Raw genomic sequence first — 16,878 nt, forward strand, 5'->3', positions numbered from 1 at the left:
AGGTATAAGGAACAAAACATCCACCATACTAAACCATAGCCCGTTAGGGTGTACCCCACAGAACTGGAAGTTTTTTGGGTATCACCCCCTGACCCCAAAACATTTAATCTTCCTATGTAATACAGCCTGGCCCCAATATTGGCTGGGAGATGGGGAAAGTTGGTCCGTCAATGGGTCTCTATATTACAACACCATTTTACAGTTGGACCTGCTATGCCAGAGACAAAAGAAATGGGATGGACTTCCCTGGTGGTCCATCGGTTAAGCCTCCATGCTTCCACTGCAGAAGGCACGGGTTTGATCCCTGGTCTGGGAAGTTCTGCATGCCACACGATGTGGCCAAAAAAAAGAAAAAAAAAAAAAAAAAAAGAAATGGGATGAAATTTCCTATGTCCAGTTTTCAAATAGCCTTATATCAGAACAAAGGCCTTCAAAGGGGATGTGGGCTCTCCTCCACTGAGGTAATACCAGTTCTTGACCCTCCCCCTGAGGACCTTCTTGATCTCTTCCCTACCCTCCTCCAGTATGTAGACAACATTCTCAATGCCAGCCCTACTAAGGAGGCCTCTGACAAAAATACTGTAACCACTCTGAACCACCTAGCCAATAAAGGTTGTAAAGTGCCCCCCAAAAAAGGCTCAAATATCACAAACTAGGGTGACCCACCTAGGCTTCTTTCTCACAGAAGGTCAGAGAAGCCTACACCAGGAAAGAAAAGAAGCCATTTGAAGCCTCACCCCTTCTAAAACTAGAAGACAGCTTAGGGGTTTTTCCTGGGGATGGCCAGGTTTTGCTGCATCTGGATCCCTAAATATGGTCTAATAGGCCTCTACATGAAAAGTTGAAAGGAAAGAATGATGATATTTTTGAACGGAATTCAGAACGCAAAGGAGTCTTTCAAGAATTGAAAAAGCAATTACTTCAGGCCCTTACCTGTCCCTTTCAGATTTAGCTAAACCTTTTGACCTCTACATTAATGAGAGAAGGGGAATCGGCCTTGGGGTATTAGCTCAAAAACTGGGACCCGGAACTCGGGTGGTTGCTTATTTCTCTAAACAATTAGATCAAAATGCTGAGGGATGGCCTCCTTGCCTATAGGCAGTAGCAGCTACTACAGCCTTGCTAAAGGCGGTTGAAAAGTTAACATTTGGTCAGCCAATCACCACATGGACTTCACATCAGTTTCAGGTTTTAGTAAGTTCGAAGGAAACAGAATACCTATCTCCCAGAAGGTCGATTCAAGTTCAGGCTATGTTTTTAGACAACCCAGTGGCTACCATAAAAATCTATCACACACTAAATGCTGCCACCCTGCTACGCACAGAAATGTGGCCCCTGGAGCATGACTGTATAGAAATCATAGAGATGATCTTTTCCATTCATCCCGATCTAGGAAGTGAGCTTCTCCCAAACGCCGAAAAGGAATGGTTCACAGACGGGAGCAGTTTTATGAGGGAGGGAAAAGGGCTGGCGGGATATGCAGTGACCTCCCACACCTAAGTCACAGAAGCAAGAAGCCTACCCCCAGGGACTTCTGTCCAAAAGGCAGAGCTGATAGCCCTCAACCAAGCCTCAGAGCTCAGGACAGAGAAGACTTTAAATAGTTTACACAGACTCTTGGTATGCGTATGCCATCCTACACACATATGGGGCTATTTGGAAGGAAAGAATTATGCTTATTGTGGAGAATAAGCAGGTGAAACATGGCTTAAACATATTGAGACTCCTAGGAGAAGTGCAGCTTCCAAAAAAAGTGGCAGTGATTCACTGTAGGGGTCACCAAAAGGGGATGCAGAGGTAATAAAGGGAAACAGTAGGCAGAGGCAACTGCCAAAAGGATGGCCCTAGAACTGCTAACTTGGCAATTACCCCTCATACCTAAGAGGCCAGATCCATCCAATTACTCCCCAGTCTATACAAAGGAAGAATTAGACACAGCCCCCAAATGGGGCTTCAGTACAGACCTAGGAGGCCCTGGGTGGCTAGTTAATGAACATGGGAAATACTTCTTTCCCCAAACTGCAGCTTGTCAAGCCATCAGGGAGGCTCATCAAGAAACTCACTATGGAAAGGAATTCCTATATAATTGGTTAGTTGGGGTCATGATAACTCCTGGCATGAAAAATACAATAGGGCAGATAGTTGAGACATGCCTCACCTGCACAATGAACAACCCCAAAACCAGACCTCCCAGAGACCCCTAGATAAGGCCCGTTCAGACCAGAGGGACATATCTTGGAGAAGACTGGCAGATTTATTTCACTGTCATGCCAAGAGTACCAGGTAACTTCAGCAATCTTTTGGTGCTAGCAAGACACATTTTCCGGGTGGAAAGAAGCATTCTCTGCTAGAACTGAAACCACAGCTGAGGTGGCTAAGGCATTACTAAAAGAAATAATCCCTAGGTTTGGGCTCCTAGGGTCCCTACAAAGTGATAATGGTCCAGCATTTGTGTCTCAAATGACAAAGGGGATAACAAGTGCCCTGGGCATAAAATGGATCTTGCACTCAGCCTGGAGACCACAATCACCAGGGAAAGTAGAGAGATCCAGTCAGACCTTGAAATGGGCCTTAGCCAAGCTATGTTAGGAAACCTAAGAAAATTGGATAAAGTTGTTTCCGATTGCCCTGCTTGGCATGCAGTCAGCCCCAGGGGATAAGTTAAAGTTAAGTTCATTTGAACTCATGTATGGTAGACCCAAGACTGAGAGAAGGGACACCTTAACCCTCTTGAAATGGAACAACTCAAGCATGCCCTCCAGGTAGGAGAAACCATGAAAGCTGTCATGGAACATGGTAACCAAATGCTGCCCACACCCACTGAATTGGCCCTCCACCCGCTGAAGCCAGGAGACTGGGTGCACCTAAAAACCTGAAAAACCGGTAGCTTGCAAGGTCAGTTCACTCCTAAGGGGAATGGACCCCACCTGGTGATCCTAAACACCCACTCTGTCCTGAAGTAGCAGAGGATCACTCTGTGGGGACATTACACTCAAGTGTAGAGGGTCCCTGAGCCCCAACCTCCAGAGAGACAACCTGGGGCAACAGACCCCCTTGACTATTTGAGAGTGAACCCCCCTGACCTGAAGCTTCTCTTTCAGAAAACTACAAAAGTGTAACCAGAGAGATTCAGGCCACGGCAGTGAGCCTGTACATCAGGGCACACTTTTGCCTACAGGCAAAAGACCTACATACCTTCATGTTTAGGAAAATATGACATGTGACGATTATTCTCTTACTAATATTTGGGCCATATATCTTAAATTGTCTGGTGTTCTTTGTCTGTAAAAGGTTAGACAAAAGGGGGTTTTGCTCAGGGATACAAATGCTTAGGGCTGAGGCCTGGCGACAATCAAACGCATCTAAAGGTGGCTGGGGAAAAGTTCTGCTCCTCTCCCCGAGGTTATAACTACCTCCCAATTCAACAGGAAGCAATTACAGAAGACAGACCTGCGCCTCTCAGCGCCCCTCAAGAATGAGGAGCGGAACTAGAGACGGAGGCAGGATTTGTCATCAGCAAAGCCCATTAACATTTCCCAGGAAGTAAAAATAGAATCTGGGTAATTAAATAAAATCTAACCTTTTTTTTCTTTTCCTCTGTGCTTAGTCTAGTTTCACTTGCTCATAAGGTGCCGCGTGTAGAGGCCTCACACCCAGCACTTCAGACCACAGTTCCTAGTGAGAAATGGCTGCCCAACACTTCAGCTCAGGACCATGTGCAGGAGCTGCGCACGACACTCAAGATGGCGGCGGCGGCTCGTGTGCAGAGATGCTCCTCGCGCTGTGATGTGGAGCGTGAGCAGAGCAGCCTCACCGGACAGGCGAGGACTCCACTTCCGCCCCGCTGTTGGGAACCTGGTAAAGCGGCTCCGTCCATGGCTTGTGGAGATGGGGGAGAGTGTGTGCTCCAGAGCACAAGCTCACATCCCTCCATTCTTTGATCAGATTCAAGCTTTCCTTGGTCTTGTTCAACTGCCGGCCGGAGAACACTCGTTGGGACCTGACTCAAAGGGGTCAGTAACAAAATCTCCTAAGATGTGCATCTACTAGCAGAAAGATGTTCAGTGTGTGAAAGTTTAAAAGTGTTTCTACTGACTACTGTACATAAAATAAGTAAGTGGCAAGGATTTACTGTGTAGCACAGGGAACTTTATTCAGTATCTTGTAATGACCTACAATGGAAAATAATCTGAAAAAAAATATATATATATAACTGAATCACTTTGGTGTACACCTTTAACTAACACAATATTGTAAATCAACCATACTTCAATATTTTAAAAAGTGCTTCTACTGAATGTGGCACATAGATTCTTAAAGGGGAACCCATGGCAATTTCTTTGGTTGCTTTGAGTTGGAGGGCAGTAGCAGAGAAAGTTCGTAAACAAAGAGGGAGTTCTCTAGCAACAGGGTTTAGTTGGCTATAGCACCCAATTGGTCTTCTATGGTCCCCATATTAATGGACTAGGATGCCCAAGGCATTTCCTTCTCATTCACAGACGAAAAGGGAAGGGGAGAGAATAGTTGAAATATTTTAAGGTGGGGCTGTTATTAATTCATGTTTTCCAGCCTGGAAGGCAGATTCATATATTCCTGGCCAGATGACGGGATTCGGTTCATTCTCCTTTAACAGGGCAGATAAATACTGAGCATACAAGGAAAAATTTGGAATCCAGTTTCTGCAATATCCTGAGAAGACTTCTGGTTTCAGGGAGAAGGACATGAATGATTCCCAGGATGTTGTTAGGGTCCAGCATTAACTAACCCCTGAGGTGTGATTAGATGTCCTAAATATTTAACCTGGGTTTTAATGAATTGAAGGTTTTCCTTAGAGACTTTATGTCCACTTAGGGCTAATTGAGTCAAGAGGAAAAGACTGTCTTGAATGTATTGTTCCTCAGAGGGGGAACAAAGGAGGAGATTATCAGCATTTTGTAACAGGTAGATCTTTGAGGGAAAACTACATCAGCCAAATCCTGCTTAAGTATTTGGGAGAAATAGGATGGACTTTCAGTATAGTCTTGGGGCTTAACAGTCCAGGTGTGTTGTCAGCCTTCCCAAGAAAAGGCAAAAAGGTATTGACTCTCTGAGTCAACAGGGATGCTAATAAAGGCATTACATAAATCTGTAACAGTAAAGAAGGCTCTATCTGTAGTAATGGAATTAAAGATTGTGTATGGATTACGCACAGTAGGTTGTCATGGAATAACAATGTTGTTGATAGCTCTAAGGTCTCGAACAGACACCCATGCTTGCCCATTTGGCTTACGAACAGGAAGGACTGGAGTGTTACAGGGGTTAGTTAGTACATGGAATAATCAGGCCCTTGGCAATGTATGCCTTTACTATGGGATGAATTCCTTTATGGGCCTCTACTCTTAGAGGATATTGCTTAATATTAGCTAAGAGTTTGGAGGCATCAACCTGAATTTTAATGGATGGAGTTGAATGAATGAGACCAATATCATTAAAAGATTGTGACCACAAATTAGGAGGAACAGATTCTAACAATTTACTATTGGTTTGCTTGGCTATTACTGCACTGGAATTCTAAATTCTAGTTGTTGTGTAGATGAATTATCAAAAAGGTTCAGTACCTCAAGATTAATCTGGCCCTTAGGGAAAAGGAGATATCGGCCTTGAATTTTTCTAAAGATCTCACTGTATCAAATGTACTGGGGGATTTCCCTGGTGGTCCAATGGCTAAGACTCTGTGCTCTCAATGGGGGCCTGGGTTCAATCCCTGGCCAGGGAACTAGATCTTACGTGCCACAACTAAGAATTTGCATGCCGCAACTAAGAGTTCACATGCTGCAACTAAAGATCCCGCACACCATATCTAAAGATCCGGAATGCCACAATGAAGATCGAAGATCCCGTGTGCTACAACTAAGCCCTGGTGCAGTCAAAATAAATAAATAAATATTTTTAAAAAAATGTACTGGGACAGAAGGTACAAGGAGAAATTGAGGTAATCCTTATAAGGGGGCTATGTCAAAGGATAAAGAGACCTGCATACTTCCATAACATGATTAGAAACGCCCACCATTTTAATTTGTTTAGTACTCTGAGGAAGAAGTACTGGCAGTGTCATTATATAAGTGAGTCCTGTTGTTGCATTTATCACTAGTCATAGGCAGAAACATTTTCTTTTCATAAGTATAGGAAATTTTTAACCTTTAATTTATTAAAACTGTTACTTTAGCAAAACACTATAAACACTTCATTAAAGACATATTGCAGACTGTGTCCCAAGAAGTGCCTACAACTTATATGAACATGCTTGATTTCCTTCTTTGCCCACATCCAGAAGTATCTCCAATTGCTCATCACCCTCAACATGGAAATGGTGCCATGGTAAACTCTAACCATCACTTAATCTTGTGATTCTTCCCATTTCACAAAAGAGAAAAAACCAAAAAGCAGAGATTCTCCTGGGTAAATCTAAAAGTAGATATTCTAATCTATTTTTATTTAAGTAAAACTTTGATTAGCCAGAACTAACATTTTGAATCTATGAATAGTCAGAGCACTTACTCTACTCACCTGACTTTTGGACAGCAGGGCATAGATAGATACTCATAGATATTACTCATTTGGTAATAGTCTCCTATTCAATCTCAGGCTCTTTAATCTTTGGCTTCTAAACACACCTCCCAAAGGGCTACCCGGTGAGTTTTCTAAAAACATAAACCAAATCAGGTTTTTCTCCAGCTTAAAACACTCCACCTGGCCAAAGAGTCATTTGCATGACATTTAAGGCCATTCATAACCTGGCCTCTGCCAATAGCTTCTGCCCAGGCAGGATTGCCTCTCTGGAAAATGAGTTCCGCGTGGGCATGGAGCTATCTTCTCACACACCAGTTACTGATAATAGATATTTTTGAAATGAGTGAGTGAATAAACAAATGAAGGAATCCTTTATAAGTAGGTCTGGATACTACCCGTGTGTATTACCATTTGAGGTAGCCTTGATCAGGTGGGGACTGCAGTTGATTTTTGATATCTGCATGCAATAGTTGCTTAAAGAAACACAATTTGGTATTTTTGCTGCAAGTCTGATTTTAAATTGTGCTTATTTTTACTGCCTAATGTTCTTGTAGGTTCAATCTAATTTATTTTAGACCTAGAGTTCACAAGTGATAACTTTTTCAAGTTTCTAGGGGGATGTCAAATTAAGCCTTTATTTGATTGGAATACATTTTTTTACATTTCATATTTAAATATGATATACATATCATCACATTTTTAAAACCTGAGATTGTTTTCTTTTATGGTTGCTGTAAGTATTTAGTTATGATAATGAGTTGTTTATTTAGTTTTAATTTTGGAGGGGATGGGTTTTCTGCTTAGAAAGAATTACCTACAGTTACATGTATTGAAAATTAAGTCAATATATTAATGTTGAAATTTTTATTTTTAATTTTTTTAACAAACAACTCTTTATTGAAGTATAGTTGATGATTTACAATGTTTTGTTAGTTTTATTAATGTTGAAAAACTTGAAACCTACTTTTTTTAAACCTAACTATAATTTATAAATGTTTTTCTATTTATAAATCTAATAGTTATATATGCAAATAAGCAGGTTCTTAAAAAATAATTTCAATTACATTTGTACATTTAAATATATTTGATTTTTTAACATGTTTTGAATACCTGACAGTAAACTCAGCACTTTCATAAGCAAAACCTTACTAAGCATTTAAACAACTTTTGAACACTGAATACATTTCTGTAGAGAATACCTCTCAAAATCTTGTAACCCCTTCAATGTATTTTCCGCATTGAGTCAAATTCTTCCACATCTTTCAACTTAAAATTATAAGACTAACTGCCAGGTGTCCTTAAACATTGTAAACATACTCAGATTTTCCTGAATTAAATGAAAGTAGTAATACTATGCACTTAATGTATTTTCTCTATACTTAATTATAAATCTTCCCAGAGTTGAAAAGTCACTTACCTAACTAAGAAGAGTTGTTTTGCCCTCTCAGGGAAGCTGAAGATGCTGGGTCAAAAATTCAGAAATAGGAATCAGAAGCATATCAGAGTTTGAGGACTGAGACATATTACAGTCAGTATGCTGCTCTTTTTATTGGGGACTCTTATGTCCATGCCTCTCAGCAACAATTTTGGTTTCTTGATTTGTGTTGGTAACTAACTTCCATCAGCCTGATCATATTAAGCCTCTGCTGCAGCGAATGGAATCTATATTCCTCTCATATTTTTGTCAAGCTCTTGTCAACAACTTCAGAGTCATTTTAAAAATAGATTATACCTAATTGCTCTATTTTCTGTCTTAAAGTTTAGTTATTTTACATAGAACTCATGCTCATTGTGAAAAATCACAAATATAATCAAGTAAAAATCAAAACCTGTCAGATTACACAATTATTAATATCTTTATGTATTCCCTTCTCTCCATCTCTCTTATTCCGTGTGTGTGTGTGTGTGTGTGTGTGTGTGTGTGTGTGTGTAAAACAGGACACTTTTGGCTCTTTGATGCTGGCAATGACATCACTGCAATTTCCCACTGATGTGTGTTTGCATCCATTGAAATACTGGGGCTTTTATTCTTTAACTAGAGGAGAATAGAGTTCAGTTTGGTTTGGGGCAGGGTGAAAAGAGATGAAGGAAAACTAAAAGGAACAGGATGATGTGTGTCTCATCTTACCCACTGAGCTGGTTTTGGGACACTCTGATTAGAGTCAGAAGTGGAACAAACTGTAGTTAGGTCAGGTCTGCACCATCTCCCTCATCATCACTTTGCAGTAATGTGGGCATATATAACATCTCCTGTTGGTAACTTAATTTCCAAAATAATTAGGGGACACTTCGATTGGGACTAAGGTTCTGCTTTGGGGAGAGATGGCTCAGAGGTATCATATTTGGTTATATATATAAATGTGATGCTACTTTAAATTCATTCAATTCTCCAACCAATGTTTTGAGTGCTGTATTAGTTTCCTATTGCTGTTGTAACAAATTACCACAAACTTAAAACACAAAAGTATCATCTTATAATTCTGAAGGCCAGAAGTCTGAATTAAGTCTTATGGACTAAAATCAAGATGTCAGCCAAGTTGGTTCTTTCTGGAGGCTTTAGGGAAGAATCCACTTGTTTATCTTTTCCAGACGGATTCTAGAGGCTGCCCACGTTCTTGGCTTATAGCCCCACACCACATCAACTTTTCTTCCCCTTCCTCCATCATCCCATCACTTTCATCCTCCTTTAACCTTTCTTCCTCCCCCTTATTAAGGACCCTTGTAATTACATTTAGGGCTTACCTGGATAATCCAGGATAATCCTTGTGTCTTAGTCCATTTGGGCTGCTGTAACAAAATGTCATAGACTGGATGGCTTATATATACTAAACATACTAAAAGAGATTAGAGATGTTAATAATATGAAACAAGAACAGGAAAATATAAAACAAGAATAAAGGAGAAATATTAGATATGAAGAATAGGTGAAATAGCAGAATAAAGTCAAGGAAAAAAATTAGTAATGAGAAGGACCAGATTGAGGAATTTTCCCAGAAAGAAGTGGGAAAGGACAATATAAAAGAAAATCTGAGAGATATGGAGGATAGAAATAGGAGCTCCAGAAAGAGAGAGGGGAAAACACAACAGAGGAGAAAATATTGAAAAAATAAAAGATAAAACTTTGATATCATAAAAAGATGAAAAGAAATGTCAAAGAGGAGAGGTTAAAAACCCAAAATTAGACACATTTTAGTAATATTTAAAATATGAAAGGCAAAGAAAAATGTTAAAAGTTTACAGAGGAGAACAGATCAAATACAAAGGAGCAAATATCAGATTGTGAATAGATTTTTCAACAGTAATCATGGATGCAATAAGACAATGGAATAGGGCTTTCAAATTATTAAAGGAAGAAAATTTAGAATCCAGAACATTTTATATCCAGCAAACTGTTATTCAGATATGGGGGTTTGGCAAAAATGTTCTCAAGTATAATCAGTCCTCACTTTGCACAGTAGCACAGGACTAAAAATGATTGTGTAAGCTGAAACCATACAAAGCCATTTTAATAATTAATCAGAAAATTGTGATTGTTCTATGACCTTAAAATTTTTTGCCAAAACGTTACAAACTCTCTTACTCTTGGTTATAAATATATGGGGAAATGAAAAAAATAGTCAAGCTAATATTTATTTAGTACATTATAATTTAAACCTTAGAAACATTGAGAATTAAATGTTGTTTGTAAAAAAGCATTGAGAGTATTTTGAAGAGTGCTTGCCTTCTTTTTTTTCATATAAATTATGATGTATAGATTGCCTCTTAATAAAGGAGCTAATCTATGTTTAACTCTTTATTGGCCACTTTGAGAGTCTGTTTTTCTTTGCACAAATTCTTGACGGTTTTGAACTTTGAAAAGGCTTGTCTCATCAACATATAATATTTGGTGATCATCATAACCAACTGTGTGTCCTGATTTCCCCAAAATACTAACTCTAATCCTAAACAAAACTGAAGGTTCTTCACGGCCTTAGAGCACGACCTTACAGCTTCCTGGAAAGTCAGTTACAGACATGTAAACTTAAGCAAATAAGGAATACCATAATTTTCCAGAACACAGTGGAAAACAATCTACTTATTCATGCTTTATAAACTTAACTGTAACTACTGAGAGCTGAGCTTCTTTACCACCTTCAGTTTGGAAGTCTCCTTTTCTGGAACAGTTTGTTTCTTGTTCAATAAAATATTCACAGCAAGTTAAGCTCTCTGAATTTTCTTTTGACAGAAGCAATAAATAGGATGGGGGACACCGGTTAGTGTAAGTTGCTGCTGAGGTCCCAGTTTTGTTTTGGGAGGTTTGGTATCCAGCCCAGAGACTGCCACATGAACAGTGTTTCTCAGGACTTACCTTGGACCTCTTTTGAAGCTCTTAAATTAATAAGCAGGGAGGCCATTAGACTGAGGTGGCTCTAATGTCATGGTGCCTACATCAGCAAATCAAAATATAAGCCTGTAAATGCCTCAAGGTTACAAAATCAAAACACTAAGGACAACCAATCACAAGCAGCCAACTAGGTTTTAAGCTATAGCCAATCAATAATTTCCTTACTTTGCTTCTGTATTTTGTCTATAAAAATTTCTTCACAAGCCCGTTTTGGTGGAGTGCTCCTAATGTTCTCGTTAGGCACTGCCTAATTCCAGTCAATTTTTCCTCAAATAAACTCTTAAATAGGCCTCAATTTCTTTTAACAAAGTATAAACCAGACTCTATTCGCTTCAGAGGGAATGCATTTTAACAATGGCAATAATGCCCTCTCTTTAAACAGCTAGGTTTGTGTTTGCTTCTCAGTCCATGTATTAAATCCTTTTCATAATTATTCATATGTAAATAGTTGGTGAATTGAAATATTTGATTTAGAAAATGGAGTGAATGGGAGGTGAGTAAGTGGAGACTGAAAGTGGAGACAACTAGTGCTAAGTCCTAATTTCTTGTAAAAATGAATGCTACCCATATATTCCTGTAAACTGCTTACCCCATTCAACAATACATTGTAAGTTTATTTCATATTAAGAAATACAGCTCCATATCACAATTTTAATGCCTATATAGAATTCTATATTATGGATATACCATAATGTATTTAGATTGATTCTAAAAATTTTTAAATTATAAATAATGCTATGATAAACATTTTTGTACAGTCATATTTAAACAATTATTTGATCTTATTTTCTTGAGAATACAGATCTTCCTCAACTTACAATGGGATTACATCTTCACAAATCCATTTTAAGTTGAAAATATCTTAAGTTGAAAATGTATTAAATACATGTAACTTACCTAACATCATAGCTTAGCCTAGCCTACCTTAAACACGCTCAGAACACTTATGTTAGCCTACAGTTGGGAAAAATTATCTAACACAAAACCTATTTTATAATAGAGTGTTGAATATCTCATGTAATTTATTGAATACTGTACTGAAAGTGAGAAACAGAATGTTTGTATGGGAACAGAATGATTGTAAATGTATTGCCTGTTTATCCTTGTGATCACATGGCTGACTGGAAGCTGAAGTTCTCTCCCACTGCCCAGCAATATAAAAGAGTATGAACGTGTATCACTAGCCCAGGAAAAGATCAAAATCTAAAATTCTAAGTACAGTTTCCACTGAATGTGTATTGCTTTCACTTGATCGCAAAGTCAAAAAATTGGAAGTTGAAGCATCGTAAGTCGGAGATCATCTGTATACAACTAGAATTACATATTTTAATTGCTGGATCATTGGGTATGACATATTATAGACTTTTAGCACAAACTGACAGATGGATTGGCACTCATTTTAAAAGTAGGACAGTCTACACACGAATAAAAACAATACAAAACAAGATGTTCAGTACTTCAGGTATTTTAGCATTAACAGCTTGAGACCCCACATGTCTTTGCTATTAGTCTAAATATTAAGGTCATATTTCAAACAAGGTGATCTAATTAGGCGTGATCATCATTCAGCTGTAAGTGTCCACATACATAAGTATTAGATTAATGAAAATAAGCACAAGCCAAAAAGAGAGATCCTGTATAGTCTTAGGGGAAAAAGTTTTCAAAGTTAACTGAACATTTGAAATGTCAATGCAGTGTCAAAATGTACTCCATGCTTTGGACATGTTCAAGTAACAGTATCTTTATAACTATACTTTTTAAATGCCTATTATCCTGGCATCCAATTCCTTTTAAAGCCTTATTCAATTACAAGCTGCAAATGAATCCAGCTTCTAGGCTAGTGCATAAATTATAATTTGAGGTATCAACTGACAGAAAAACACACAACATAAGAGTTGTGAGTTTCAGTTTTATTCAGGGAACTTACTGAGGACTATAGCCTGGGAAACAGACTCTCAAGATAGTTCTGAGGTACTGCTCTGAAGAGGTAGGGGAGAACCCAGTATATATATATATATGAATTTTTTGGCTAAGAAATACATGTAGTCAAGCATACATCTTGGTAAATGATTACTGTTAATCACAAAGAACAGATATCTCAAGTTAATGGTTTTAGTGCTTTTCTGTGTATGGGAAGATGCCAGAATCTGGGATCATCAAAATTCTTCCTAGATTCTTAACTATCTAGGGGCCCATTTATTCAAAGCACAGAATGCCTCATCCTGTTTTCCATCCTGCATTCCCTGCAGGGTGCACTGTTGGTGGGCGACTGCAGTGGGTTGCAATTTAACCCTCTGTATAAATGGATGATGAGTGACACACTTTGTTCTTTTTTGTTCACAGATTCTCCCCTTTTGGTCATAAATCTGACCAAGGTTTGGGAAGCATTTCATGACCAATTTGTCCCACGGCATTAGGAAGGCTCATTCTTAGGTAAGGCAAGGATTTCATTGATAGGCCATTCATGCACTATATCTGGATAAGACCCCATTGATAACCTAAAAATTCTCTGGATCACCTCTTTTAGTAGTCTGTTATGATCCAGGACATGTTTTCCTTTGTTGCTTCTTCCCATATCTAGAGTTGCACTACTACTATTAATTTTATTTAGGGCTATATATGTGATCAATTGCGTCAAGGCGTTTGGCCATCATTAATTTTGTCAGAGACCTGGTTACACACTGGGTAATACAAGAAACAATAATCTTATAAAAATAAACAGGATGTAAGTAATATAGCTAGCAGTATTAATAAGGTCTTCAATAGGGATTTAAGCCATGAGCTTCTGGAACCAAACCAGCTCTTTAAAAGATCAACAAGATCTCGAGGATTAACCAAGATGGCGGAGTAGAAGGACGTACTCTCACTCCCTCTTGTGAGAGCACCAGAATCACAACTGGCTGCTGGATAATTATCAACAGGAAGACACTGGACTTCACCAAGGAGGATACCCCACGTCCAAGGACAGAGGAGAAGCCACAGTGAGACGGTAGGAGGGGCACAATCAGAGTAAAATCAAATCCCATTAACTGCTGGGTGGGTGACTCACAGACTGGCAAACACTTATACCACAGAAGTCCACCCACTGGAGTGAAGGTTCTGAGCCCCACGTCAGGCTTCCCAACCTGGGGGTCCGGCAACGGGAGGAGGAATTCATAGAGAATCAGACTTTGAAGCCTAGCGGGAATTGATTGCAGGACTTCGACAGGACTGGGGGAAACAGAGACCCCACTCTTGGAGGGCGCACACGGAATAGTGTGCGCATCGGGACCCGGGGGAAGGAGCAGTAACCCTGGGGGAGACTGAACCAGACCTACCTGCTGGTGTTGGAGGGTCTCCTGCAGAGGTGGGGGCTGGCTCTGTTTCACCGTGGGGACAAGGACAGTGGCAGCGGAGGTTCTGGGGAGTATTCCTTGGCGTGAACCCTCCCAGAGTCTGCCATTAGCCCCACCAAAGAGCCCAGGTAGGCTCCAGTGTTGGGTTGCCTCAGGCCAAACAACCAACAGTGAGGGAACCCAGCCCCACCCATCAACAGTCAAGTGGATTAAAGTTTTACGGAGCTCTGACCTCCACAGCAACAGTCAGCTCTACCCACCACCAGAGCCTCCCATCAAGCCTCTTAGATAGCCTCAACCACCAGAGGGCAGACAACAGAAGCAAGAAAAACTACAGTCCTGCAGCCTGTGGAACAAAAACCACAGTTACAGAAAGATAGACAAGATGAAAAGGCAGAGGGCTATATACCAGATGAAGGAACAAGAAAAAACCCCAGAAAAACAACTAAATGAAGTGGAGATACGCAACCTTCCAGAAAAAGAATTCAGAATACTGATAGTGAAGATGATCCAGGACCTTGGAATAAGAATGGAGGCAAAGATTGAGAAGAGGCAAGAAATGATTAACAATGACCTAGAAGAATTAAAGAACAAACAACAGAGATGACCAATACAATAACTGAAATGAAAACTACACTAGAAGGAATCAATAGCAGAATAACTGAGGCAGAAGAACGGATAAGTGACTTGGAAGACAGAATGGTGGAATTCACTGCTGTGGAACAGACTAAAGAAAAAAGAATGAAAAGAAATGAAGACAGCCTAAGAGACCTCTGGGACAACATTAAATGCAATAACATTCGCATTATAGGGGTCCCAGAAGGAGAAGAGAGAGAGAAAGGACTAGAGAAAATATTTGAAGAGATTATAGTCGAAAACTTCCCTAACATGGGAAAGGAAATAGCCACCCAAGTCCCAGAAGCGCAGAGAGTCCCATACAGGATAAACCCAAGGAGAAACACGCCGAGACACATAGTAATCAAAGTGGCAAAAATTAAAGACAAAGAAAAATTATTGAAAGCAGCAAGGGAAAAACGACAAATAACATACAAGGGAACTCCCATAAGGTTAACAGCTGATTTCTCAGCAGAAACTCTACAAGCCAGAATGGAGTGGCATGATATACTTAAAGTGATGAAAGGGAAGAACCTACAACCAAGATTACTCTACCTGGCAAGGATCTCATTTAGATTTGATGGAGAAATCAAAAGCTTTGCAGACAAGCAAAAGCTAAGAGAATCCAGCACCACCGAACCAGCTCTACAACAAATGCTAAAGGAATTTCTCTAAGTGGGAAACATGAGAGAAGAAAACGACCTACAAAAACAAACCCAAAACAATTAAGAAAATGGTCATAGGAACATACATATCGATAATTACCTTAAACGTGAATGGATTAAATGCTCCAACCAAAAGACACAGGCTTGCTGAATGGATACAAAAACAAGACCCATATACATGCTGTCTACAAGACACCCACTTTAGACCTAGGGACACATACAGACTGAAAGTGAGGGGATGGAAAAAGATATTCCATGCAAATGGAAATCAAAAGAAAGCTGGAGTAGCTATACTCATATCAGATAAAATAGACTTTAAAATAAAGAATGTGACAAGAGACAAGGAAGGACACTACATAATGATCAAGGGATCAATCCAAGAAGAAGATATAACAATTATAAATATATATGCACCCAACATAGGAGCACCTCAATACATAAGGCAACTGCTAACAGCTATAAAAGAGGAAATTGACAGTAACACAATAATAGTGGGGGACTTTAACACCTCCCTTACACCAATGGACAGATCATCCAAAATGAAAATAAATAAGGAAACAGAAGCTTTAAATGACACAATAGACCAGATAGATTTAATTGATATTTATAGGACATTCCATCCAAAAATAGCAGATTACATGTTCTTCTCAAGTGCGCACGGAACATTCTCCAGGATAGATCATATCTTGGGTCACAAATCAAGCCTCAGTAAATTTAAGAAAATTGAAATCATATCAAGCATCTTTTCTGACCACAATGCTATGAGATTAGAAATGAATTACAGGGAAAAAAACGTAAAAAACACAAACACATGGAGGCTAAACAATACATTACTAAATAACCAAGAGATCACTGAAGAAATCAAAGAGGAAATCAAAAAATACCTAGAGACAAATGACAATGAAAACACGATGATCCAAAACCTATGGGATGCAGCAAAAGCAGTTCTAAGAGGGAAGTTTATAGCTATACAAGCCTACCTCAAGAAACAAGAAAAATCTCAAGTAAACAATCTAACCTTACACCTAAAGAAACTAAAGAAAGAAGAACAAACAAAACCCAAAGTTAGCAGAAGGAAAGAAATCATAAAGACCAGAGCGGAAATAAATGAAATAGAAACAAAGAAAACAATAGCAAAGATCAATAAAACTAAAAGCTGGTTCTTTGAGAAGATAAACAAAATTGATAAACCATTAGCCAGACTCATCAAGAAAAAGAGGGAGAGGACTCAAATCAATAAAATTAGAAATGAAAAAGGAGAAGTTACAACAGACACCGCAGAAATACAAAACATCCTAAGAGATTACTACAAGCAACTCTATGCCAATAA

The sequence above is a fragment of the Balaenoptera borealis genome (assembly GCF_965194805.1).
Source record: "Balaenoptera borealis genome assembly, chromosome: 8".
NCBI classification, from domain to species: Eukaryota; Metazoa; Chordata; class Mammalia; order Artiodactyla; family Balaenopteridae; genus Balaenoptera; species Balaenoptera borealis.